Genomic DNA, 25,226 nt, shown 5'->3' with positions numbered 1-25,226 from the left:
CATTACAACGTAGAGTTCCCACTAAGGTTTAGCTCTGCAATCACACCGCCTGTCCTCCCACCACTTCCACTCTGATGCATTTAATAGTCGGAAACTCTTTGGCTCTCTCCCTCTCCCCTATATATATATAAGTATTGTGAATTCTTATTGCAAAATTGTGTACCGGAGTTATTGTTGTAAAAAATCATCTTGTGTGTGCGTGCGTTTGTGTGTGGGACTGAGAGAGAATTCTTTGTTCTTCATGAAACCATTTTTCTGACATTCCAATGAAGGTGGACATGTATTAAAAGTTACGTTTTCATTAAATTTACAGTGTTTAAAACTTCTTGTACAAGTTTTCCCTGGAATGGGTTTGTCATTAAAAGGGACTAGCCTGAGGAGCCTTTCTGGCTCAGTACTCTTACTTCTCCTTCAAACTGTTATGTTTGGCTCGGTGGCAGAGGAGTAATCACAAGTTAATGGCCTTGGCTGACCTGCCAGCACGTATCGAGTACTCTACTAGACCCACCCTGATCAGGTATCTTTCTACTAGGTCTTGTCAAGACGGTTGTTATCGCATTCTGTTTCCAAAGACCCGCATTCAACAACATGCAAAGTTTGAACATAATTGGCAAATATTGTCAGCTTAGGTGCATCAGGTTAAAGCTCTTTGAGCTTCTTTGTCTGAGGGAAAATGCAATGTAAAATGATTGTTGTCATCATCATCATCATGAGAAGTGGCTGGAAGTTCTATCAGCCAGCTTATCGAATCGTAGCAACAGTAATAATGTAGATAGATAGTCCGTAACCTGGTGATAACGGCTCTCGACATTGGAGTAGCTCGCAGGTTTGTGGCCTGTTCAGTCTGTGGCTAGAAGATTCCCCATGTTCTCGCCCACCCAAAAAGGTTTTCTTGATTTTAGCAAGGTATGTACAGGGGTTAGTACAAGGAGAAGATTTGGTCCCGTCTTCCAGGTGCTAATCTGTCAACACGCGTGTGTCTGGACTGACTTTACCACACCACGATTCTTGTGAGCAGCTGTGTACATCCATTGAACAGCATGCAGCCTACCTGGTAAAGACATTCTCGTCACGTGCTTTCATTATTGCCACGTGGTCCATATCAGCTGACAAAGAGTGCATGAGTTAGGTCAGTGTAGAAAAGATAAGTGAGAGTAACTGTAGCGACGATCAGAAAGAAAATAAATAAAGTCTGTTAACCTAACCAAAATTATTCAAAAACAAAGAAACAAACGTTTCTGAACAACCACCCCGCAAACAAACAAACAAAAATTGACAAGCTCTTTAACTTAACTCCGTAAAAAAGTAGAAGCCGCGGCAGACCATCATTACGCCGACAGTGTTAACGATGACTTCAAACAGATGATTTAGATAACAGAGGGAGTGCTATTACTGCGATTGTCGGCCCTGACGAACTAGTTTGAGGCAAGTCTCGTTCTCACAGCTGCAGCCGTGGTGTCAGTCGCGGAAGCATACGTGTGTGCTGCGGTCTGAAGACATTCTTAGCGCAAGAATACAGCAAATGAATCTACTGTGTTCTTCGGTGCTGCTTCATGAGGCAGCAAACAAAGTTAACGTTTGTGAGGTTGCTGTTGCTCGGCTGCAGTTATTTCACCAGGACTTTGTCTGCCCAGACCGTGTTTAGGTGGACTAGAGGCAGGAGATAAAATGGATGTGCTGCCGTCCTGTCGCCACTGCTGTGTTGCCGAGGTCCCTACCAACATTGATCTCCACTTTCGTGTGGCAGTAAGGTCATGGCTTCACAAGACACTCCATGCTAGCTCAGACGGGATTAACAGAAATCCTAACACCTTAAACAACTTGACCTTTTGAATACAGATTGCCTGCCTTTACAATTCCTTGTCTGATGTCATTGTTCGTCTCTTCAGGTTTTGTTGTACAGCAAAGTTGGACGGTAAACCACGCCTTGTCCTTCAGTCCGTTTTGTGTGAATGTTTATTTGTGCGTGCATGCGTACGCGTGTGTGAAAGAGAGAGAGTGGGGTCGAGGGAGTGGCATTATTTTGAGTTTGCATTCTGATTGTTATCTTACGAGTCAGTGGGATTAGTTAAGGACTATTGGAGTATATTTTTTGGTAATTTAGTAAAATCAATGCAAGATAATCTCAAATCTGAGTGAATACCCCCTCCTGTTCTCGAGCAGTGACAGAAGAATGTAGCCCTCGTGTAAAGAAAGTATACAGAGATTTAGGTGTCGTGGCTTTTGGATTAGTTTTAGCATCACAGGATGTAGGGCTGGTGGACCCGCTGGTGCTGGCTGTAGTGAACCATGCTGTCAGCTATTGCGGACATAACTTTGCCACGAGTCCACTTATGAAAACAACGATCTCATTTAGAAAATAACAATTTAACAGGAAAAACATTTGAATTTCACGGCCTGCAATCCTCGGCGATTCTCGCTAGAAAGATAAAGATCTTCGACATTTCCATCTTTTCGTTGAATTTTCTATTTTTAGCTTTACGCTTACTGCGTTAACAAACAAAACACTGCTCATCTCTCCCTCCTTTAACGAACTTTTAATGGGTTTTTTCCGAAAAGCAACATCAACTAAATTTTCAGCGTTTTGTCACGCTCAGACATTGCTAATGGTGGCTAATCTTTCACATTCTAACTTACTTCATCTACGCTAAACATATTCTCAGATATTTATATTGTCTTTAGTTATTAGTGGTATGCGAAATACAAAGAGTATGAACTTGAGTATGGTTTTATTGTAGTTAGTTCTTGCTGAATATATCTGCTATATACAAAGACGAGTCTCACTTTTTATGATTAAAAATAAGTTTTAGTGTGTTTATGATGACTGGTTTATGTAAAGTCTCTTTTCGTGTAAACAACCCAATAAAAAATAAATAAGCGGCCGAAAAGCAATTTTATAATGCCGGGTTGTACATTAAAACCTATATCAGAACTATGACTTTGCCTAGCCGCAAAAACATTCGCCCTCAGTGCTTGACCGTTGGGTTTGATTTTTGATTTCTTGAACTCTCAAGAGTTCATCGAGGACTTGGGTGCAGAAAGCAGCGACGAAGACCATTCACAGGGCGACGACGTTTTGTAGTGGAGTCCCCGGTGTTCCTGCAGCCCACCTCGCCGACAAGACAGACCGGGCTGTCGACAAGAAAAATAGCATTTAGCCGGACAAGCCAGCTTCCCGGAGGAGGCTCACACAGTCGTTTATGTAGGCACAGAGCCAAACGTAATCCAGTCGTGCCTGTGTGTGTGTGGATCGATGACGTGCGCGTGCGAGTGAGTATGTGTGCGTGTGAGTATGTGTGCGTGCGAGTGAGTATGTGTGCGGACGACCGTGTGTAAGGTTGCATTTGAGTGTGTGTTCGGGGGATGAGCTTTACCGAGGCAACGTTGGCCAGTCAGCCTTTGGCCTGTTACTGGCATGCAGGTATATGGTTGAGAGGAAGGCACACGCACGCGCGCGCGCGCACACACACACACACACACACGCACGCAGATACAGGATAATAGAGAGAAAGAGCAAAGGAGGAACATAAAAGATGACGACTGGCGTGTAATTTGTTTGTGAGTCTCATCCTCTAGGATGGGGACTCCAGCAGCTTGTGACCGATGCCAATATGAAGTCAATCACTTCAGATTCCGCACGGCCTCACCCCGCCCCTCTGTGTGTGCGTGTCTCCCTCGCTTCCCCGTGCGCGTGCAATGGTGTGTGTGAAATGACGTTTTAGTCTCCAGAAAATAGAGCAGGAAATTGAATGCACCTGGCAAGACAGTTTATACGTCACTTCCTGTCCGTACTCAAAAAGTCTCTCTGACAGCAGGACCAACAGGCAGGACACCGCTGTGTCACCTTGATATTTATGGCATGGCAGCCATATTAGAGACGTGTCCAGTGGTCGGGCAAAAATCAGTCTCCCCGTTTAACTTTCAATTTTCGAGCCCTGACATCTCGCTGCGCTATCGCGCCACCCACAGGCGCCCGAAGTGTCACCGGTTACGCGAAAATGTGAATCATCTGCCGAGAAATTCATCATCAGAATTAAATCCAGACCCCACCCCTCCAACTCTCTCCACCTTCATGTGCCACCTTCCATGCACTCGCATCTGGAAACTTATGAGGTTGATGTCATGGCTTACAGAACACAGCATTCGAAGCTGCCGCAGTCCGCTTTCCTTCAGTGATTTAGTTATCGTGAGTAATTTGAAAACAACACTGAAATATTGCTGAAAGTAGCTGCTTATGAAAATTAATTTTTACAAAATATCACCTCCAACCTGGATGACAGGAAACGATTCGCGAAATTAAATTACTGCTTGGTTCTTCTCATAACAACACGAAATCAAAGCTGGAACTTTATTCTTTGAAGACTTTCGAACTGACTGTATATTTGACCACTGGCGTTTGCTTCTTAACTCCAGTGGTAACTTTTTTTGTGAGGACAAAACTGTACATAATTTGCACAAGTTTCTCAACTTTGCCTGTGCTGTTCTCTGCAAAAAGATGTACTAGAGGCCAGAGAGCGCCATCACACGGCCGACAGCATCACCGTCCAGTCAGAACAGCGGGAATATCTATCTGTTTGGGGGTAAATCGTGAAAGTCCTTTGTAAAACGAGTTGATTGCAGGCGCTAGCCAGACAAGCTGGAGTCATCGACCATTCTTTAGCACGTAAAGATCCCGTAGTCGACATCTCCTACCAAACGAACCTCTTTGATAATAAAATAGCAGCTACGGCAAATTGTTACAGGGATGAGAGGAAGGAGGTCTCAGGCGCGACCCCTCTCCCTCCACGTTCCTTTGACCATTCCTATCTCCCAGTGCCAGAACCCCCTTCTTTCAGTGGACTTTGTATTAAGAGAGATCAAATATTCGTGGAGACGGCTCGGCGTAACCCTGTTTCCCGTTTGTACCAAGCACCAGTGAGTCCGTGTGGATTACTCGGGCAACTGTGTGGGTCGGACAGCACTGCAACTTGTCATATCTCTGATGATTTTGGCTCGGCGCCCCGCTGGCGAGGACGATGCCGGACCTATCTACTTGGCGGGGGTGAGGGGGATGAGTGCGTCCACCCATAGGTCGGGCCCGTTGCCGCATTGTCAAAGCAAAAACATGGCGGTGCTGGAGTCGGGGCTACAGCCGCCTATCAAAACACTGATGTCCGACCCATCTTGACTTCCCGGGAAGGGTCTCCCTTCTACCGCAAAATGAAGGAACTGCAAGTTCTCTTAACACCTACATCGGCCCGTCATCGGCCTGCGTCTGGCACACAGGAAATTGCAGCTTGATTGCACCCAGGACATGTGGACATTGCAGAAGGGTTAGAGTACGGCTACTTCCCTGTGCCCCCCTTGTGACCCCAGCATCCATGACAACGGAGGATGTAGCTGGCGAAAGGCGTATAGATCCGCGTGAGGGTCAATCAGACGAGGTCATGGTTGGCTGAAGGACTGGCGGCTGATGGATCAGGTAAATGATGTCAGCCAATAACGATTTTTTCGAGTAAATAAATTTTGCTGGATGAGTCACATATTAGGTAGAAATCTAACTTCGTCAAGTGTCTTTGTGCACAACTCAGAATGTGTTATATATATATATACAGCACCCGGTGTAGAGGAGAGGTGGAGCGGGTTCTTTTGTGGGATTTTCTGGGAACAGGACACCACCCCCATCCCACCCCTGCCCTACATCTTCGTGAGTGTCAAGTGACATAACTCTCTTAGTAACCACAAGTTGATCAAAAGGTTTATTTTGCCGGTGTACTTTGAACAGGTCTCTTATTTCCACTTTTCTTTTCTGTCATTGATTTTCTTCCATATTGGTCCGCCATGGTCTCAAGTCAACATCGCCATAATTACTTTCCCTACTTGCCTGACTTTTCAACCGCTGTCTCTCTCTCTCACACCCTCCTCCCTTCTCTCTCTCTCTGTATATATATATATATTTCATTATAGTATTTATTTAATTAACAAATTGCAAGGCAAGGGACTAGCGTATTAAATGTTTCTAATATACTCTTGCCATTTCTTATCGGTTTTTGCATTAGTCGCTGCCACTTGGTCTTGACTGACTTTGCATTATTTCAGAATTAGTTTCAGAATTTGAATTATTTATACATTTTGTTTCTCCACGTAGAATGTGTTTGCAACTGTATTTATACTTAGAACATCTATCATGAGGAAACTGGTTTAGCAGCAGGTGGTATTTATTTATTTAGCATAACGAATAGCGATTGTGCGTTCAAAAATCCCTCCATGATTATTTGTCCTACTGGGAAGAATGTGTTGGTTACAAAATGAGCTCATAAGGCCTGCTTGTCTTTGAAGAGCATCACAGCCATGCACTCGAGAGCGAACTGCCACGTCGCTCGAGTGGAAAAAAACTTGTAGTGGATATTGTGGATATTGTGGATATTGTCACTGACAGACCACAGCAGCAGATGGAGCTGTCTATGTTGCTCAAAGTGGTTTGCTGTCTGCACATTAGAAATGACATGTTACAGCTAGCAGTTTGTCTGCATTTGTCGATACTTTGTGTTTCTTCTAGATGGTCAGCTCAGTCCCTATAACTCGACCCAGAAATTCGAACCCTAACCCTGCCTCTACACCCAAAACCTTACCCGAGCCCCAGTAAGTCTCTGAGAAGGAAGGTATTCATTGATACAATAGTTAGCGGAGACTCGAGACTCGAATGTTCGACTGTCACCATCCAAAATGCGCAGCATCGCTCGACAACTCGGGAATTAGCCAGCTTATTTATTAAACGCCTTTAACAGTTCGTGGAGGGAAAGAGCCAATCGACACATGCACAGTGTCAGGAGGTAATGGGGCGGGGGGTGTCAAACGAATGCCATTGGCCGTTTCTTGACAGACTCGCTCATTGTGAGTGTGAAACAGTCCTAATCAAATTTACAACCTTGCAGATGAAATTTTGTGACTTGTGGGAGAAGGGGGAGGGGGGCAGGATTGGGGGATGCGAGCAGGCTGTTCTGTCCTTTCATTTTTCCATGTCGCCAGTCAGTGTAAAAGAATGCCACACGTGTCAACCCTTGAGTCGCTGCCAGACCGACAACAACTACTACTACATGGAAAATTACACAGGCAGTTCCAGTGCAAGGCAGATTGCTCCGACATTTTTTTAAGCCAGCAAGTGTAGACGAGGAATGTCAAAGGAACACTTTATGAAGACCTAACTAATTGTTTCAGCCGGGCACAAGAGGTCCCCTGGCAGACGTAACCATATTGATTGCCATGGAAACCGGAAATTGAGAAGTTATCACTCAATCTTTTATGAAGACATTTCTCAGGTTTTCCAAGTTTTGTTTTTACTTTCGCGGCTGTGTTTTTCCCTACTGGTGAGGATGGTGGTAGTAGTGGTGGGGCGTGGGTGATGGTGGTTGTAGTGGTGGGGCTTAGGTTAGGGTGGTTGCTGTGGGGGCACGCACAGTCGCTGACTGCCAAAAAAAAAAAAAATTACAGCGGAGCGGGTTATTGTATGACAAAACGACATTAATGAAGAACTTGTTCTGCCTCCGTTTTGAACGATCCTCTGTGACTTCTTCTCGTTGCCACCAGAGACTTCGTTTGTTCCCATTGTGGAGATCGCCTTGCAAGAAACTGCTTTCTGTCACACAGCGTCCACTTCATTTAACTGCACTTCCGACAACAGTCCATCACTTCTGCACTGGGCAGGGTTGACTTTCTTAAAGGTCTAGTGGGAGGCCATTTTTTTTCTGAAAACTTAGTCATGTTTGCACACAGGTACACCTAATCAACATATGATTCTAGTTCCCCAATTGACTTGATAACATCAACATATCCATGCACAGTCCTGACATCTAATACAAATCCTAATGACATTCTTAATGTTGATCTTTGAGAAAGCTTGACCTAGTCATTGGAAGCAAATATCACCCTACTAAGCCTTTAAATTTAAGGACAGACAGTTTTAAAGTACACTTCTGAATGGGTCACCATGATTATGTGACCATCTTTGAAAACGTTTATCTGACCGTCATAAAACAATGTGGCAAACAATGTGATATATTTGAAGATGTTAGAGAACACCCTTTCAGTACTTGAACTTGTACATCACTCGTTCGCTGCCTGCGTGCGTTCTTGACGACACTTATATCGTGATTCCGCGCGAGTACACAGTCGGCAGCCTGGTACTGTGATGCATAAAGCTCATCAGCTAGCGGAAACCGACCTTTCTTGTATTAAATGACCTTTGAGTGTCGGTTTCACTCACTAACCCAATCACTCACAGAAATCTGGGAAGGACGGGAAAGGTGGAGTGAGTGAGGCTAACAAGGGGCGGCAGTGGTTCCTGGTTTGATCATCAAACTCTTGGAGACAATATTCCTCTTGAGCAAGACCCGTTTTCTGTGTTCTTTACAGAACGAAAAAAAAAATCAATTTATAGTTTGTTCCCGTTTTTTTTGTTTGTGTTTTTCCCTTTTTCCTTCCACACTGCATATCAGGGGAGAGAATTAGAGAAGTAATAGCGGGCACTGCGCGCGCGCACACACACACAAACTCCGAAGTGAACTGTCAACGACAAGTTGCATGAGGACGGGGAGGTAAGGCGGAGGCGAAACTGCGAATGGCTCAGCAACGGGTGAGGTACGGGGGTAAGGGGGACAACAACAAAAATAAACCTCCCGAAGATCGACTGCAAAAATAGGTGGCGCGAAATTCACATTGCCTCTTGTGCCAGTACATGGAAACAAGACAGTACGGAACCCGGGAACACAGACAACGGGGTAGTAATAGGGGAATCAGGTATTTACAGGGTGGATAGTGGGCGAGGCTACATACGACCAAGGAAAGACGGGAAGAGGTGGGATGCTAGGAGGGGTGGAAGCGATGTTAAGGACCCGAGAGGAAATGAAAAGAAGATTTAGAGAAATCAATTTTTTTCTGGATCCCCTGTGTTATTACATGGCTGGGGGAGAGATCGAAGAAAGGATGAGGTCTGTGATGAGCCAGACATGTCTTCTTGCTAATTTTAAACGCTTACACAACAGTGATGTCAGCTCAGCTTGGTGTGATGGTAGGTGTCAGCAGGGATGCTCTCGGTATTGCAAAAGTTAGAATTAGTAGGGATAAAGTGTTAAGTGTCTTGTAGACTGGTTTGGTAATCAGGATGGTACTATACATGCAGAGACATGTATTAGCGGGTACAAGCAAAGTCGTGATATTTCTGAAAGATGATGTTTACAAGCGGTTTTCTTGACAGCAAGTTCTCATTTAGTTTGAACCACTCAGAAACTGTTATTTTCCTCTCCTAGCATCGGGAGTGAACTTAACCTACTAACATACTGGCGGATATTGGCAACATTGACAGGAGGCAGCCTTGTTATTGTACCATCCTTCTTTTGCCTTGGCATCCACCCCTGGTCCAGCTGACAATTTGGGGCGAAAATTCGTATGGTCGCGTGTTGTTTCAAAAAATAAGCCACAGGTAGTCCGCGGGTTTACATTGTCTGCATCATGCTCAATTAGTCCAACAGCGCATGCGTCACACAGGCAGGAGGGCACAGAGGATGAGAGTGACACTCGTAAGACGGATGTTAAAAAATTTCTTCTCGGCACTGCACTGACATGATGGATCTGGAGGTTATCCCCCCCATGCCTTCGATTCCCTGCGCACTCTTTTCTCTCCCTCCCCCTCTTTCCGATATGGCGGGGGAGAGGGAGAGAAAAAGGTGGAGGAGGGGGGAAAGCAGACGCATCCACGAACCACTTTGGTGACGTGTGCAAAACTCCTCTTGAACAGATTTGATATTAGAGACGCATCCATCAGTGAAATTGGAAACAAGAAGGATCTAGCAGACAGACAAAAGATGGATGCCTAGCAGTGGAAGACAATATTGCGAGACACGTGTCGGTGGTTGAGTGGGCGCGTGGGACGCGTGATATACCTCCACCAGTATTTTATTTTACACGAGTTAGGGGGAAAGGCAGGAGCCGGGAGTGGAGGGCTGTTGAGACGTGAATTCAAGTAATTTCTCTGAAAATTAAAAGCGAGGGCTGGATGACGTGCGTGGAAACTGCGGCACAAAGAGATGAAGATGCTCAGTTTTCCCTTACTTCATCGTGCCATCCAACACGCCTAGCGGTGGCTCACAGAGACGGTTGTAGCTTTCAAAGCACACGTGACCTCACGTGACCTCGCATTATCATTAATTGTAATTTTGAGTTCCTTACTCGACTACATATTACATGTGACTTTCCCACTCGACCTATTCTGCTGAACTGTGATGAGTTAACCCAAGAATTATGTATTCCGATGACTACACTGGTATCTAATGATGGACCTAGTGAAGGCACGATATACGAAAGAGAAGATATACCACTTCGCAAACTCGGAGACAATTCTAATTTTTGTAATCAGCGTTGGAAGAAAAAAAGGTTCAATGATGGTGTGTTTAGAGAACTAAAGCTAGCTGCGCCACTCGCTTTTCTCCACAAGGTTGTGTTGGACGGGATGTCCAGATGGAAAATTGATTTAAACCACCAGGCACTTCTTTTTTTTTTTTTCCTCGACACCCCGCCAACCGCCCTCTCTCCCCCTTTCCACGCTGGCATCGATCGCGAAGACATACTTCACACCTCTGCCCGACTCCTCAGCCCCTGGACAGCTCCTGGCTGCTTCCTGTACTTGCTGCTGACCCTGTTTGTGCAGCACACTGCCCGAGCTCTGGCTCCGCACTGACTAGCAAAGACCGTGGTTAGCACCAGTCCACCTTGATGAAGCCAGGCACTGTCCCACAGGAGAGAGGAGTGGAAGGAGCGCAACAAACCCCTATTATGAAAGTCCAGTTGCATGTAGACACTTTGCATGTGGTAAGAACATTAGAATTACCGTCCTTGCATGTGACCTCTCAGCACCGATGGTCTTTTGCTAACAACTCCCCCTACACACACTTCCCTCTTTCCATTCCTGTGTTAACTTCCACACTTGTACCTCCTACAATTTCTCAGGTTCATTGCGCACTTGTGTGTTTGTGTGTGTTTGTGTGTGCTTGTGAATGGGTGGCTGGGTGGATGTTATCAGTCATAAGACCGGTTTACAGCCCTTCTCTTCCTGTAATTCAGACATTGTGTGAATAAATCCACGAGCAACATACACTTTTCCCTTAACTACTCCCTTACTAGCGCTTTCTACCGGAATCAGCCAAGCCTTTTTTTTATTTTTGGCGTCGTATGCGGCTAGACTTGACGCCCGTACCTTCTGGCTCATTGACCTCCAGTGTCGCCACGTGATGGTGATGTGAGGTCAGTATGAAGATCGCCACCAGCTATGTGCTTCGGCACCAGCGACAGCAAAGTGTAAACAGAAAGTGATCTCATATCAAGTAAATAATGTTCGAACTTTGAAAATCCACTGTCACCCGTGGAACCAAGGGACCTGCATCGCCCAAACCTCGAACACCTTTTGCATAAGATCTTTGATATAAAGGTAGTCTTGGTAGAGTAAAGAACTACAGGTAGTCATCAACCTTCGACCTATGCGGTTTACGACCACAACTATGACCGGTGTGTCTGGCCTGGCTGGCAAGGGAGCAAAGTGAATATGAGTGTTTCCGTGGACGATAGTGTCCATGGTCTCCCCACTTCCTGAACCACGTGAGCAGTAGCCCGGTACAGCACACGTCCTCTTCGTTCATCTATCTTTTGATTTTCCTTCCAAACACCCACAAGATGTTTACTTAGAGAAAATGATCTGTGTCTATTTCTAAGCCTACCAAGAAGGAAAGAAAGGCTGTTGACCTCGACACAAAGTGATGGTGATGGCAGATTGAATGGGAAAAGAAAGTTAATGTGATCGCGTGTAATATGAGTTATCCCACTTTACTATGTCAACAACTTTGAAAGACAAAGAGAGAATTCATGAAGCTGTGAAACGATCGGCACCCATACGATCAACAGTGATTACAGAGCACTGAACCGGGCCCATCATGAAATGGAGAAATTGCTACACGTGTGGACGGAAGATCAAATTCAGACACGGACACCATTATGATTTTTACCCTGCAGACAAAGGCTACGGTCATTTAACATGGCCGACTTGCCACCAGATCGGGTTACGACTGATTTGTTGTAATTTGACGACTACCTGTACCTGATATTTGGGTCTTGTAGGTTGTTTTGGATATTTCTAGGTAATGTTATCTATAAACGCTAATGTACATTCGCGTGCCTACGACAACGCCCGCCTTGACAGCATTCCTGTCATATTTTGACCCGAAAATGACAAAATATCAGTCTGCTGCACGATGTATGTGAATAATAAATAAACATAATAAACCAACGTCCTAGTAAATATACCGCCCTTTGTGGTACATGTAGAGAATGTAACGCATTTCATGGTAAATGTAATGTATATTTAGTTAAGGCAGTTCATTGCAGTGATCAGTGTAAGGAATGTCTAGTGATACAAGTCATGTATGTGTAGGTAGTACATAGGTTAATGTCACAGCTGCAGTTTCTATTTCATAGAAAACAAACTTACAAGTAACAATGATGATGTTTCTTACGGAAATCGCTTTCGGGACTTTATTTCCTTGTTAGGTCTTTGCATTAGGTGGTGAGATGCGGAAGACATGACGTGTAAGTTCTAGAACAAGTGACTTATTGGCTAAACGTAGTTTGCTGACGTGTTGCAGTCTGACTGGTTAACCAATAGAATGACTTCCTTTTGCTCCTTGAAATCACAAAAACGAAAAATTATGGCGGCGGGACACTCATTAAAAACCGAGTTTGGTTGGGCGAAAGATGAATGAATGGCATCAAGGTTGCAGATCAATAGAACACTCCTACACCGACACAGGAGTTGAAAGAATTGATGTCAGGACGGGAAAGGTTCAGACATGAGTTATAAAGTTTTGCTCGTGTTACAGTGACAACAGATGGTAATAACCCGCAATGAGAAGAGGGTTCGGCGGGTCACCCGTTTCTCCCAGGAAGCGGAGCGTGGGATGTGTAGATATGTTTGTCAAAAGGTGTTTCATCTCGTTTGCTTTTTGTGAATGACATTTGTAGAGCTCTTCAATCTTTTTTAACCCAATTCCCGACTGCTGCCACAGTATTTCTTGGATAAAAGCCTTTTGCGAACGAGAAAAAAGTTGACAGAACAAAAAGGACGGAAGATGCAACATCAAAGATGAAAGCGAGAAGCGAGGATTACGTCACATGACATCAAAAGCCGTTACGAGGCAGTATGAAAGGCCGTCATTTGCCGACGTGTCTTCACGATATGTTCTGTGGGCCCTCGCTCCTCATGTACCGGTCCTCGGGGCTCGGGAACTCTCCGCTGAATGTTTTCACAGTAGCTCCCCTTTAGCTGGTGTAGAGCATCGCGTGTCTCTGGCCTCAGAGTTGACATGCCAACATCTTTTTTTTTTAAAAATATCTTTGTTTACTTTATTGCAAGGCAGCAATGCTCAAAATATAAGTTTTTTTTTTTCTTTTTGCTAAAAAGAAATGCTAAAAAAATGGACTTGTCCATTGGAGATTTATGAACATTTGAAGGACGCAGTTCTCACCTGTGGTTTTCTGATGATGACATAAAAAAGCATGTGCACGAATCTCGGCTAACCTGCAATCTTTAAGGACGTAGGAAGATGAAGTTTGAGCAAATCCACCTGAATTTATTTTTCTTTAATGTCACAGAGAATGGATTGAGGGCATTTGTGTGACAAACTAGCCACAATGGGCTTAATGGTTTGTTTGACTCGGGGTAGCGTAGCCTTTAACCTGCGAGAGTTACCTCGCCTGAATGATTTACTGCCCCTTGTAGTACTTGCAGGCCTTCTGTTGTTCCTTGCGGTTGTGTTGGAGAGTGGACTTTGACAGATTAGTGGTCGACTATTCAAACTTTTCACTGCCCTGACTGGTCTATCCTCACCTGCTGCCTATGTGTCAGAAAATGATAATAACACTCTTTTTACCACAGAAAAATCATGGTTATTCGCTTTCTTTGTTTTCTCTTTTCTGTTCCACTTTCGCTTTTTTCCCACTGCAGTCTGTGTGTCATTCATTCTTTCTTGTCGTGTCTGCAAGTGTTTCCTTGCTTTCTGTCCATTTCGGCATGACGGTTTGCCTATAGAAAAACTGAATGAGTGGATTACATGGGGTTAATCAGTGTTTATGTTTCGGCCGACATTCTTAAAAAATAGATGTCTGTAAGCATGTTCGCTTGGCTGAGTAAAAGATTCTAATTGAACAGTTGCAATTGTTTGTCATATTTCATCGTGGTTAAGTTATTTGTCCTACAGACTAACCACATTCCTACATCACAGACTAACCCCATTTCTACACCACAGCATCACAGATGAACTACATTCCTTACATCAAGAAGAACCACATTCACTACATCAAAGAATAAAATTTTTCCTTTTGTAATTTCATACTCCATACCCCCCTCCAACACAATCTTTTCTTTCTCTCCTGTTGACGAATGTCTTGTGATCTATCGCCTTTTCTCATCAATGAAACACAGTAAAATATCGCAGGAAGAATTGCACTAACAGACTGCTAACATGTGTCACATGTCACAGCACTAACAAGCGGCTGAACTCTGACTGAAAGCTGCGCTAACAAGTCTCTTCAGTTGCTTGTAACAGCTTCATCAATTAAGTACCTACTCTAGCCTCCATCCTCTAGCCTCAAAGGCATTTTTCCTGCTTTGACTTAACTTTCCTACAAAGTCGCTAATTTTCTTCTCTTGGAAAACTGATTACTTTTTTAAACTCTCAGTGTCGTTAAGTTCCCTTCAGGTTTGTGTACGTCCATTGTACATCTGCCGCAGTAAATACTCGAACTTTTCAACTTCCATTTTCTGTTAATTTGGAGCACGAAGAAGGTAAATGGTTGCTTTGAACTAAAAGCTTCAAAGTGTTTGTTCTAAACTCGAAACTAGCTGTACAGTGACGTCAGCGCTGTACGTAGGTTGTTGTTTTCCACTAGGCGGTCCAATCACTGTTGGTGGCCGCCCGATGGCCCGATGGGAAGACCCATCAATCCACCTGTCATATTTGGGTACCGTTACCACGTGTTCCTGTGTGCGATGGGCCTCCTCCACACTGGCGTCCATTTTACTGCTTCTGCCCCTCCGGGGACAGAGCAAGTCAATCAACCTCTCAATTTAAATGCCCTCTGCATTTCTATCGTGGTCGGAATAAGAGATTCCATTTCGCCTGACATTTCCCCAAAACCTACTGCAGGCAGTCTTTGTACAAAAATAGCTCGGGGGAGCGGGGGAAGGTGTGCATTGTGTGGAATATTTTTTTTTGTTATTATTATCTGGAGGAGGGTGCTCTGCTACAGAAGTCGTGAATGTCAACTTCTTTACGTCTCAAAACTGTTGATAGCAAGCATGACAGAGTTGAACAAGAGAATTAATAAACGAGAGAAGATCTCTACTAGTACAAGTTTCGTACACTATATCGTCTTTATTTACACTTTTATCCACTCACTTATCGACCCATGATTGTGTTACACCACATTACATAGCTATATATATATTATTTGAAACCTGTGTACTTTGGTGGCCATAACGCTTTTGTCCACTAGCAGCAGACTAAAATAATTTTTTTAAGATGTCCTAGTTTTCCGCGACCATCCTTGACCTTTAGAACACTTGATACTTGTAGTCGCGATGATCATCGTTATGTAGAATTACTCTCACCAGGAAGTGCATGTTGCGGAAATCACAGATGTACATCGCTGAGGATATTCTCATTCAAAAGCTCTACCTGTTTCCAGCCGCTCTCACAGTTGCCATTACCGAGGTATTCAAGAAAAGTAAGATGGTGGCTCTGACCTACAACAGCTTTTTTTTTTCTTTTTTTGCAAAATGGACAGCTTGATTTGGAATCGCATTTCCTGCAATTGTAGGCATCCTTTGGGAAAAAGCTGGAGGATGCAGAACCCTGAAAGTGGATTTGGCTGGAATGTCGTCCAGGAATTAACGAGCTTGAAAGACTCTGACGTTGGGTGGCGCTGTGCGACTGCGGACTGCGAGCACGAGGAGAGTGTGTTACACGACAGTTCGCGGCCAATGAGCGTGTAGCTTGGGAACGGTCCAGTGCTGACGTCAGTCCGGGCGTTCAGCTTTTGTCTACTTCTGAGAACCGCGGAGACGGGCAAATGAAAAAAAATGGCGGAGAAACGGATAAAATATTTGAAAAGTTGTGAGAATACGAAAATCGCGAGCACAAAAGGGAAGAAAAAGCCTGCTTACGCATAGACTGTCCACAGCGCTTAGACAAAGCTCAGCTGATTGTCTGGCCCTGGCACATAGTCATGGGGAAAGAGTTGACCCTTAGTTTTCTCCAGATGCTGACACACCCGAAAAGTCTTTATATTTATTGCTGTGGAGAAAGACGATGTTATTGACTTTTGCGAGTGACCTCAAATGTTTGTGACTTCGCTTTCCTGATCCATAGTCGGGTGAACTTTGGGGCGGGGGAGGAGGTCGTGAATTGTAAGTGGCTTACTGTAGATAAGGACTAAACTGTGTGCTTTTTAGCTACCCTGATAACTCAGATACCCATATGCTGGGTAGGAGGGGACGTAGTCTAGAACCCAGGCAGATCTTTAACCTTCGAACATCTGTTCTGAAGTTGAGCTAATCACTGGTAGCTGTAAGCATGAAGCAGACGTAGCATCACTTGAGCTTAGTATTACTCAGGATTAGTTACGGGCAGGAACCGTTGCGAAGTTTTGGAACTGGAACCAAGCACTGACCGATTGGGACAACTGCCAGTCTATAGGTCCCCCTCATGTCACGGTCTACAGTTATGGCTGCAGAATACTTCCTATCTCTGACCCTAAGCCAAACTCTAATCTGAACCCTGACCTCAGGCCAGTCTTCTCATTAGAGGTGACCCCGGCCAGCCCTCCTCAAGACAAATGAGAAACAACGTCTATACTTACAGAAGTCATGTGTGTCGATTTTGTAGATAACATTAGAATTAGGAGCTTAATGCAGAACAAAGAAATAATCTCAGGTGACTGCTGCTTTGGGCTGCATTGTCCACTCTCACCTTTCATTATTTCACCAGAACTTTTCATTAAAGTCCACTTCTGATCAAATAGTGTTTGCCTTGGTCTGCGTGGGGTGGGCCAAATTTTAAATACTTTCATCGACTTCCTTTTCATTTCTATCAAAATTGTAATTACAGGCCAGCTATATTTTGAAGCATATTTGTCGATCCCTCAGCAGCTTTTCAGTCTGTGTGTATATGTGTTCGTTGTTGTTTTTGTTTTTTGTTTGTTTGTTTTTGTTTGTTTTTTGTTTGGTTGTTTTTCTGAGCGTCCGAAACCACGTTAGTAGTGGTTTAATAGCAGTGAAAGAACACAGTCTCCTGGGACCTATTTGCAGTGTGCATTCATTCACTGGAAGCTGATGTCAAAGACACGTGTGGCTCTAAGCATCTGTGCATTAATCTCACTCAGGCCTATTTTCACGCCTCTGGGGATATCGGCCGCTGGAGGGAGGACTAACTGCACGCTATAAAGCGGTCTGCCTGTCCAGCAATTTGCAACCGATAAGGCATTGCGGAGCAAGCGACCAGAGGTAGTCGAACTCCAATTTATGTCAGATAATGTTGAGGGAGCTGGGAGTTTGGGCTAGTAATTCCTGAGAATGAAAACCTCTTGCTTTCAGTCAAGGCCGTAGTTGGGATGGTTTAGGTGCCTGGTGTCCTCTCGTCTCCGATTTCTGCTCGTTTTCCAGCCTTGCTACAGGTTGTGGATGGGTGGGTGGAATGAATAGCCTCTCCTTTGTCGCCAGCAAAACGTGGTTTCGCGGACAGGGACGTGTGTTTACGACAGGAAGAGGAGACAAACGGATAGACAGACAGATGAACGAGCAGGCGGACGTATATGCAAACAGAATGAACAGACAGACGCATGTAGTGGCGCCATTTTCTTGTCACTGCTTCTGTCCTGTTTAGGGTTGTCTGTCAAGCGACCAGGAACTGCTTTGTGGACTAAAACACTGTAGCAGGAAGCTACAGAGATGTAGCACTGCACACACTTGCTACAGGACAGGAAATGGTTGTACGTCTTCTCTCCCCTACCTTCTGCCGTCTCCACCCTCACTGCGCATGCCTGGAAGTATGCCGTTAAACCTTGCAGCACCCAGCGAGGCTGCCATGCTAGTCCACATGGAGGGTGTGGAGGTGGTGGTGTAATAAGGAGGGAGGAATTAGCTGGCATCGGACGTCGCTGTCAACAATTATTCTTATCAATCGCTCGCAGCCACTGGCGCGTTCACGAGCCACAGACACGGGCAATCCTTGGTTGGTTGGTGGTCAGCTGTGTATGTGGAGGAGTGAGGAGTCTGTAACGTTGGTTGTCCGGCAGCAGCAACAGAACATGCGTGGTTTTCCACCGGTCCGTCTTGAGCAGGGTCCTGGCAGTCCATTTTAATGTTGGTAGTGGATCGTCTTGACAGGGTGTTGTGGCGGGTGACGTGACCGACACTACAGTGCTCCCGTAGTGCTCGTAAGCAGTCAAAAAGGCTGAGTTCTTTTCCGTTGCAAGTCTCGCAGCCGTAGAGAAAGGATTGCAACAGTTACTGAAGCTGATTGAGTTGCTTGATCCTACATGCCATACCAACTCCTGATACGGATCAGTCTAGTCAGTGCACCCAAATACTTGAGGCTGTTGATGGATTCTGGCCGTTCATAGGCTGTGTGGTGTATTTTTCTGAGCATAAGTCTGTGTCAAATCTGAAGTTCGTTGTTACTGCCTGCCATGAGGTCTGTGCACAGGGGATCTGCCACTGTTTTTTCGGGGGTCGTTTGTAGAGTGCTGCTACCATCTGGATCAGTCCCTCCTCTATGAATGATCTCATGTTCCATCGTGGACACGATAAAAGCTTTTTTGAATCGATAGTATGGTATAGTTGACGTTGACCACACACGCAGTTAAAGACTACCACTGCCAGCACAGCACACTTTGCACACACACATATCTTTTGACACAGTGTGTGAAGGTTTTGCGTCTCCTCCATGCTTCAGCAGCTCAGCAGGTACGTTGTCAGTGACTTTCTTCCTTCAGACTGTTGCATAGCTTCTCTTCAGTGAGGACTGGAGGTCTTCAGCCCTCTTGTCCAGTCTGGTGGCTGGAGAATGCTGGTACGATCTTGTAGTTGTACAAGTCTTGGCAATATTCAGTCCAACGACTTAGTACAGCAGCGTTTTCCGTAATGTTGTGTATGTAAACAGTTTAATGGGAAATATGCACTTTAACCCGTAGACTATTACAAAAACATGCATACAAGGCTGTGAACGTTAGAAACCTTTCACTAAGGAATTCAACCTTTGAAGCGAACTCTCAAGCTGATTCACGAGCAAGCGTTTCAAAGCTCACCTGTAATATGTGTGTGTGTTTGTGTTGTGTTTGCGTGCACGTGTTCCAGAGAAGTAAGTGATGGAGAAAGAGATGGTAAATACAAAGCAAAAAATCAGCGATAGAAGATCAGTGGCTTCCCGAGGGTAATTTCCAAAAACTGAAAGATCGCAAAATGAAAATGTTCGCGCATGCGTGCTGGAGCCCGCTGTGACGGCCCCCATTGCGGAGCTTCACGCCCTACTTGCCTTGTCATGAATTATACAAGTCCTGGTTATGACAAGAGTTCTGTGTCCTCCTCTGGAAGGCTCTGTTTCCGACAGTGTGAAACTCTTTTTTGTGTGCCCCATCTTGCCGCTAGATGGCAGTGTCATCTGGGCGAGCGGTCAGCTTGAATCTCCTGTACGATGTATCAAATATTCATATGCTATTTTCACTGCCGAGGGAGCCGGTCCGTAGTGGGGTGTATTGAAAGCTTACGGTTCTGTCGCTTCGTGTTCTCGTCAACCGCGTGCCTTAGATTTGAATCAGACCACCACAGCTGAAAACAGAAAAAAAACACCCGAGGAAAGAAAAGTGAAAATAAAAGCACACGTGCAGTCACCCAGCCGTACAACCAGCCAGTCAGAGAGAGTGAGATTGAGAAAGATGGTGAGAGAAAATAAGACGACACCTCCGAGGTTGTTTCTCAAGGTAACAACGGAGGCGAAAAAGAAACCAAACACTCCAATAAAACGAAGAGGTAAGAGAAATTAATGCGGAAAGGGAGCAAGGGGAGATAAAGTGGAACAACAGTGTGAGAAAGGGGAAATAAGATCGCAAAGATAGACATTCGAGCTGGATTGACCGAGGGAGAAAAACAAACACGTCGTCCTCGGAGACCTGGCTATTTATGTTCCGACTTTGTGTGCGGGTTCCCCCTCCCCACCACCACCACCACCACCACACACACTTTTTTCCCACCATAGAGCAGACAACCGTTTCTCGGTACCTACATCATATACATCTCTACTTTGTCGGTCAGTAGGCTTGAAACTGAGGTTTTCTTTGCTGTCGGGTGATCCTCATTTCTTCACAAACCATTGTGAAATTAATTTTCTCAATAAGTCGGCATTTTAACCAAAGTTTGCTTGTAGTTTACTACTCTGCTTTCTGTGACACCTTGTTTATACCGCTGCCGATGTAGTCTGTATCTATAGATAATTTACTCTGAACTTAAAGGCAAGTCCAGTCAGTGAAGGAATTATTCTGAAGAAGCATTTTTCTAGCACTGTCCTATCTGGTTAATTTTTAATGCGATATGCATGATGCAACGAAAATTTTTCAGGGGAAAGAAGTTCATAAACATAAGTTTTCATGTCAAATCCGTTTGAGTTTCTGTCTTCTATTTTCTCCCGCTTTTGGTTATTATTCCTTTTGCCCCCCGCCCCACCCCGTGAGTTATCCTATCCGTGTTTCCCCTCCCGACTTCCTCCTTGGGCTTTGCTTACAGTACCAACAATGAGAGTACAAAGCGCTGAGCTGCTGGCAGCTTGTACAGTGGCGGTGAGCACGACACCCCGGGTGTGCACAACGGCCGCCCACTGTGATAACTCCGCCTCCAGGGTTATCAGCGCTTGTCATAACCCCGCTAGTCGCTAACATGGCTGGCCAACAGACTGCCAGGAAATGAGAGCCGTGTGCTAGTCGCTGTGTGCAGCACGTAGGGAAACATCCGGCACAGCATCTTCCATGTTTTGCAGGAGGAAGGGAGAGAGGATGTGTGTGTAGTAGTAGTAGAAAAAATAAAAATGCATGAAAGATGAAGAAGAAAAAAAGAACACAGAGATGGAGAGAAGATAAGGTTAGTATGGGTAGAGACAGAGAGAAAAGATATTTTCTGCTCAGAATTTCAGATTTGTATGTTTAAAAGGGGGAGAAGGGGAAACAAACAGTTCGCATGGATAGATAACGCGGTAACAAATTTTTTTTCAAACTTTTCCTCCAAAACAAACAAATAAATAATCTGGTTTTTTACGACCGTCTGAACCGGTCTGACGCTTTACAAGTGGAACTTGTGTGCATGAGGCCGCCCCAAAAATAAAAAGGCAAGAAGATACATCACAAGGTAAACTGAAACTGAAGACAGAGGGCGCTGGCCTCCTTCCTCCTCCAAGCAAGCAGTAGCAGTCAGTCCCTCCGCCGCTCGCAATGGCCGAAGCTGCCCAGTCCAGGAGTCGTGTTGCCCTCCAGGACGAGGACGGCGGTGTTTAGGACCAGCGCTCACGAACACCAGTCTTTTGAGATTCCGTGTGCTCATATAGTCCCTTCACAGGTTCCTTCAGCACTTCACTGGCAGACGGGCCGGCGGAGTAATATTTTATTTAAGCCGGCAAGGAATATACCTCCGCTGGCCAGACGCTAATCGATTTCCACTCTCGCCACTCTACTCTCTTCCTTTCGGAGTTTGATGGGGGGTAGCGGCCAAGTGCAGGGGAGGGGGACAGGCAACGGAAGGGAGAGGGGGGAAAATCTCAACATTTGTTTAGCGTGCTGTCATGGATACTGCGTAAGGGGTGCGGTTGGTGGAGGCTGGTGAAGGGGGTAGATGAAGATTAAATGTCACGCAATAGTTAGAACTCATTCCTGTTCTTACCAGTTGCTTTGTCTGGCGGTAAGGTTTGCACTCACACACATTCTCTCAATCTCTTCTCTCTCGTCCTCGTGCTTTCACTCATTGGTACATCAAAAATAGCCACACCACTTATCGGAGGAATTAACCCAGAACCCTCACCCCACTTTCCCCCCTACTCCCCAAGACAGATGCGGAAAATGTAAGTGACCTACTGCTGGAGCATCAGTGAGTACACGGGAGTATTAAGGTGAGTTACTTGTGCCACGAGGACCAGCAGGCTGAGTAACAAACCTAAATACGACCTCACTAGTTGGACTTGGCTTCATGTGTGGTATGATTTACCTTTAGTCGCCGCCAACACATTTTTCATTCCTGGCTTAAAGCCATAATGATTGCCTTTGATGATTTATGGTCAGAATGTGCGCCATAATGGCTGTGCTCATTTTCTTTCCGTTTTTTCTTGCACTTTTAAAAAAGTTTTATGATGGATTTCATTTTTTAGCTCTCTGTGGTTAAGAGACCGTTCGAGGAGCGCTCCTCGGTGTAACATTCTGTGTCTGTAAATAGCTACAGCATTTTGTCTTTGTGTCTAGCTAATCCTACTTATATTTCTTCTGGGGGTTATTTTCACACTCTAGTCACAAAAACATGGCGACTGTGACTAACTGACCTCATCCACTTGTCTTTCTGTAAACTCTTACATTTGTGATTATTGACAAACAAAGTTTAATAATCCGGAGTGCAAGCTTCTACAGACTTGACTGGCCTTATCACATTTATTTTGAGGGGGGGGAGGGGATGGGGATCTTTTATTTTTACTCTCAAGTGAACGTGTAAGTTCCTAAGTCTTCCTTTCCAGCAGTACTCTTCATTTCTTGAATGAAAGTAATGCCGCTGTGTGTTTCCCACAATAACACTTTGCCAGAGCTGGAGTGTATTAGCACTAGAATGTGGCGATGCATTTTTGTCATTTATGTAAAAGACCCTTAAGACCGATTGAATTACTTATGTATCACGTGTATTGTTTATTGTTTGTTTGGTTTCACTGGGAGTTTGTTGGAGCCAAACAAGACCAAGATTGTGTTCTTTATGGTTCCTCTGGTAGAAACTGTCTAAGTGTCTGGACACCATACTTCATCTCATTTTTTCACTTCGATGAAGATCTTTTGTACTTGTGTGACGAAGACCTTTCTGCAGAGAGACAAAACTCGATTCTCCTCTTTCGATTTCTCTGCCCTTGTCATACTATTAATTCACTTCTTCTAAAATCTGTCCATGTTTCGAAATATATGACTTCTTTTCCATCCATCTACGTGATTTAAGTTGTTTGTTGCTGGACCATCTTGGCTGAAGAATTTCATCTTGCTAGAAGCTAAATACTGTTTGCTGTTTGTCCATCTCGCATGAAGAATAGCTTGCAAAGACTGAACACCTTAATGTCACTGACTCTCATTTTTCTGCTGCCCTTTTCCGAAATCTGTCCTAACCCATGGCATTTGGCCAGTTCCTTGTGCAACTCCACTCGCAATGACTCCAGTGATAAGTCATTACAAACAACCATTTCGCATCATTTACAAAATGCACCAAGAATAGAAGCTTTATTGCTTGTACTTATTGAACCTACCCGTCCTTACGGCTGCTTATCTTTGTGATTTTGCACGGTTGTGTTGAAGTGAACATTTTTGTTGTTTGTATGTTATACAAAATCATATCAGAACCGCCGAAAAGATGTTTTGCTCTCTGTCGATGCTTCCAATGTCTCCTTGTTGCTCACGGCCTGTTCTTTCCATAGAAAATGTGTCCAGCCTCCCTGTAATCCCTCTCACTGCTAACCTCCTCCCCAAATCCCCGATGCAGAAATTTGTGGGAGAACAACACATGGGACCAGAGCCGTGGTCCTCTCCCTTCCCCCCTTAGCTTTGTATATTGTGCTGCCTCCTTCCTCCGCTCCGGCGCAGTCCCACAGACTGTTCGAAATTGTCGCGTCCCGTCCAATCGACCCAGGCATTTGACAAATTTTCCTGCCAATATTTCGATGATGAATGCTCAAATTCTACAAATTTTCCCGTCTGAAAGCAGCGTTTCAGGATATTTGTCTATTTTATCCATTTTTCCTTCAGTCGCCCACGGCAGTCAGCCCCAGCACACAATGCCAGTTCATCTCGTGGCGCGGACCTTATCGCGGCCGCCTTGCGCCTCAAAATCTCTCAAGATCTCGCGATTTCTCGACAAGATAACCGGAAATCGTCCCATTCTCCGTAACGACCTTCTGCTTGTCCTCGCTCACTCTTGCTCACATTCTCTTCCATTCAAATCTTCCTGCCTTTTGGCGAGAAGCGCGCAATACTCACTTACCTTTGGTCTTTGCTTTAGTGAAGTTTATTTTGTTCACAGCTTCTTTCTGTTTGTGATTCTTAAGTCAGTCGTTGCCTACATTTTTCTGCAGCGCTTCTTGTTATTCTCTAATCGAACTGTACAGTCCATTTATAGTAAAAAAAATTAAATAAATGTAGACAAAATATGTGATGACTGTACTCTGTGTTTGTATTTTGTATGGTAGACGGCCATTGGCCACTTGATAGCCTAGCTACTGACATGGCCGAATGTCACAGGACTGTTTATCGCAGAATTGTTAATTGTTAATTATTTCTTTCTTGCATTCTAACCGATTTTCTGTTGTTTTTCATTACAGGGCAAGGCATGCTGAAGAAGACTTCGTAAAAGGTCAGTTGCTTCCTGCTGTTGTTGTATTTCTCCCCATCCAAAGGACAACGATTGTAGCACGGCTACTTTGCATGACCTTTTCGTTTTTTAGAACAGTAAAGCTCGTTTCCAGTGATGTATGTCTTCTTTTCTATGTCTGTGGCCATTGCGAAATCAACAGACTCCACAAACCGGGGATGTAACAGTGTTCAGAGCTAGAAAAGCGATCAGGGTTAGTTGTGAGACAACCATTGTGCAGGCTTGTGCTAAACCCTATACCCCATTGTCTGATTTTTATTTGTTTGTGCATTTCTTCTTCTTGTGCTCTTTTGCATTTGAACTGCGCACGTGTGTGTGTGTGTGCGTGGCGCGTGTGTGTGTGCGAACAAAATGCATCGGGTAATATCTGCTCGTATGTGCGAGTGCGCTTGTCGCAGGTGTTCCATTAGGTAGGTTTGGCTACATGTCATGTCTAATTGTTTGTTAATACTTCTAATTATTTGAAACTGTCTTTCTTTGATGCCTTTGCTTTAACTTACCATTACTA

At 44.7% G+C, this 25,226-nt stretch overlaps 1 long non-coding RNA gene across 1 annotated transcript in view; it reads left to right on the top strand.

Moving 5' to 3' along the window:
• LOC112560862 overlaps positions 1–25,015 on the top strand; it is a 99,245-nt gene extending 74,230 nt beyond the window's left edge. Inside the window, exon 4 of the long non-coding RNA XR_003098611.1 lies at positions 24,669–25,015. This is a non-coding gene — a long non-coding RNA (uncharacterized LOC112560862). The remainder of the gene's footprint in view (positions 1–24,668) is intronic.
• The last annotated feature ends 211 nt before the right edge of the window (positions 25,016–25,226 follow it).

This window comes from Pomacea canaliculata, linkage group LG3, assembly GCF_003073045.1.
Source record: "Pomacea canaliculata isolate SZHN2017 linkage group LG3, ASM307304v1, whole genome shotgun sequence".
Taxonomy (NCBI): Eukaryota; Metazoa; Mollusca; class Gastropoda; order Architaenioglossa; family Ampullariidae; genus Pomacea; species Pomacea canaliculata.
Note: the sequence above shows the minus strand (reverse complement) of the source record. Positions and strands in the feature narration are given on the sequence as shown.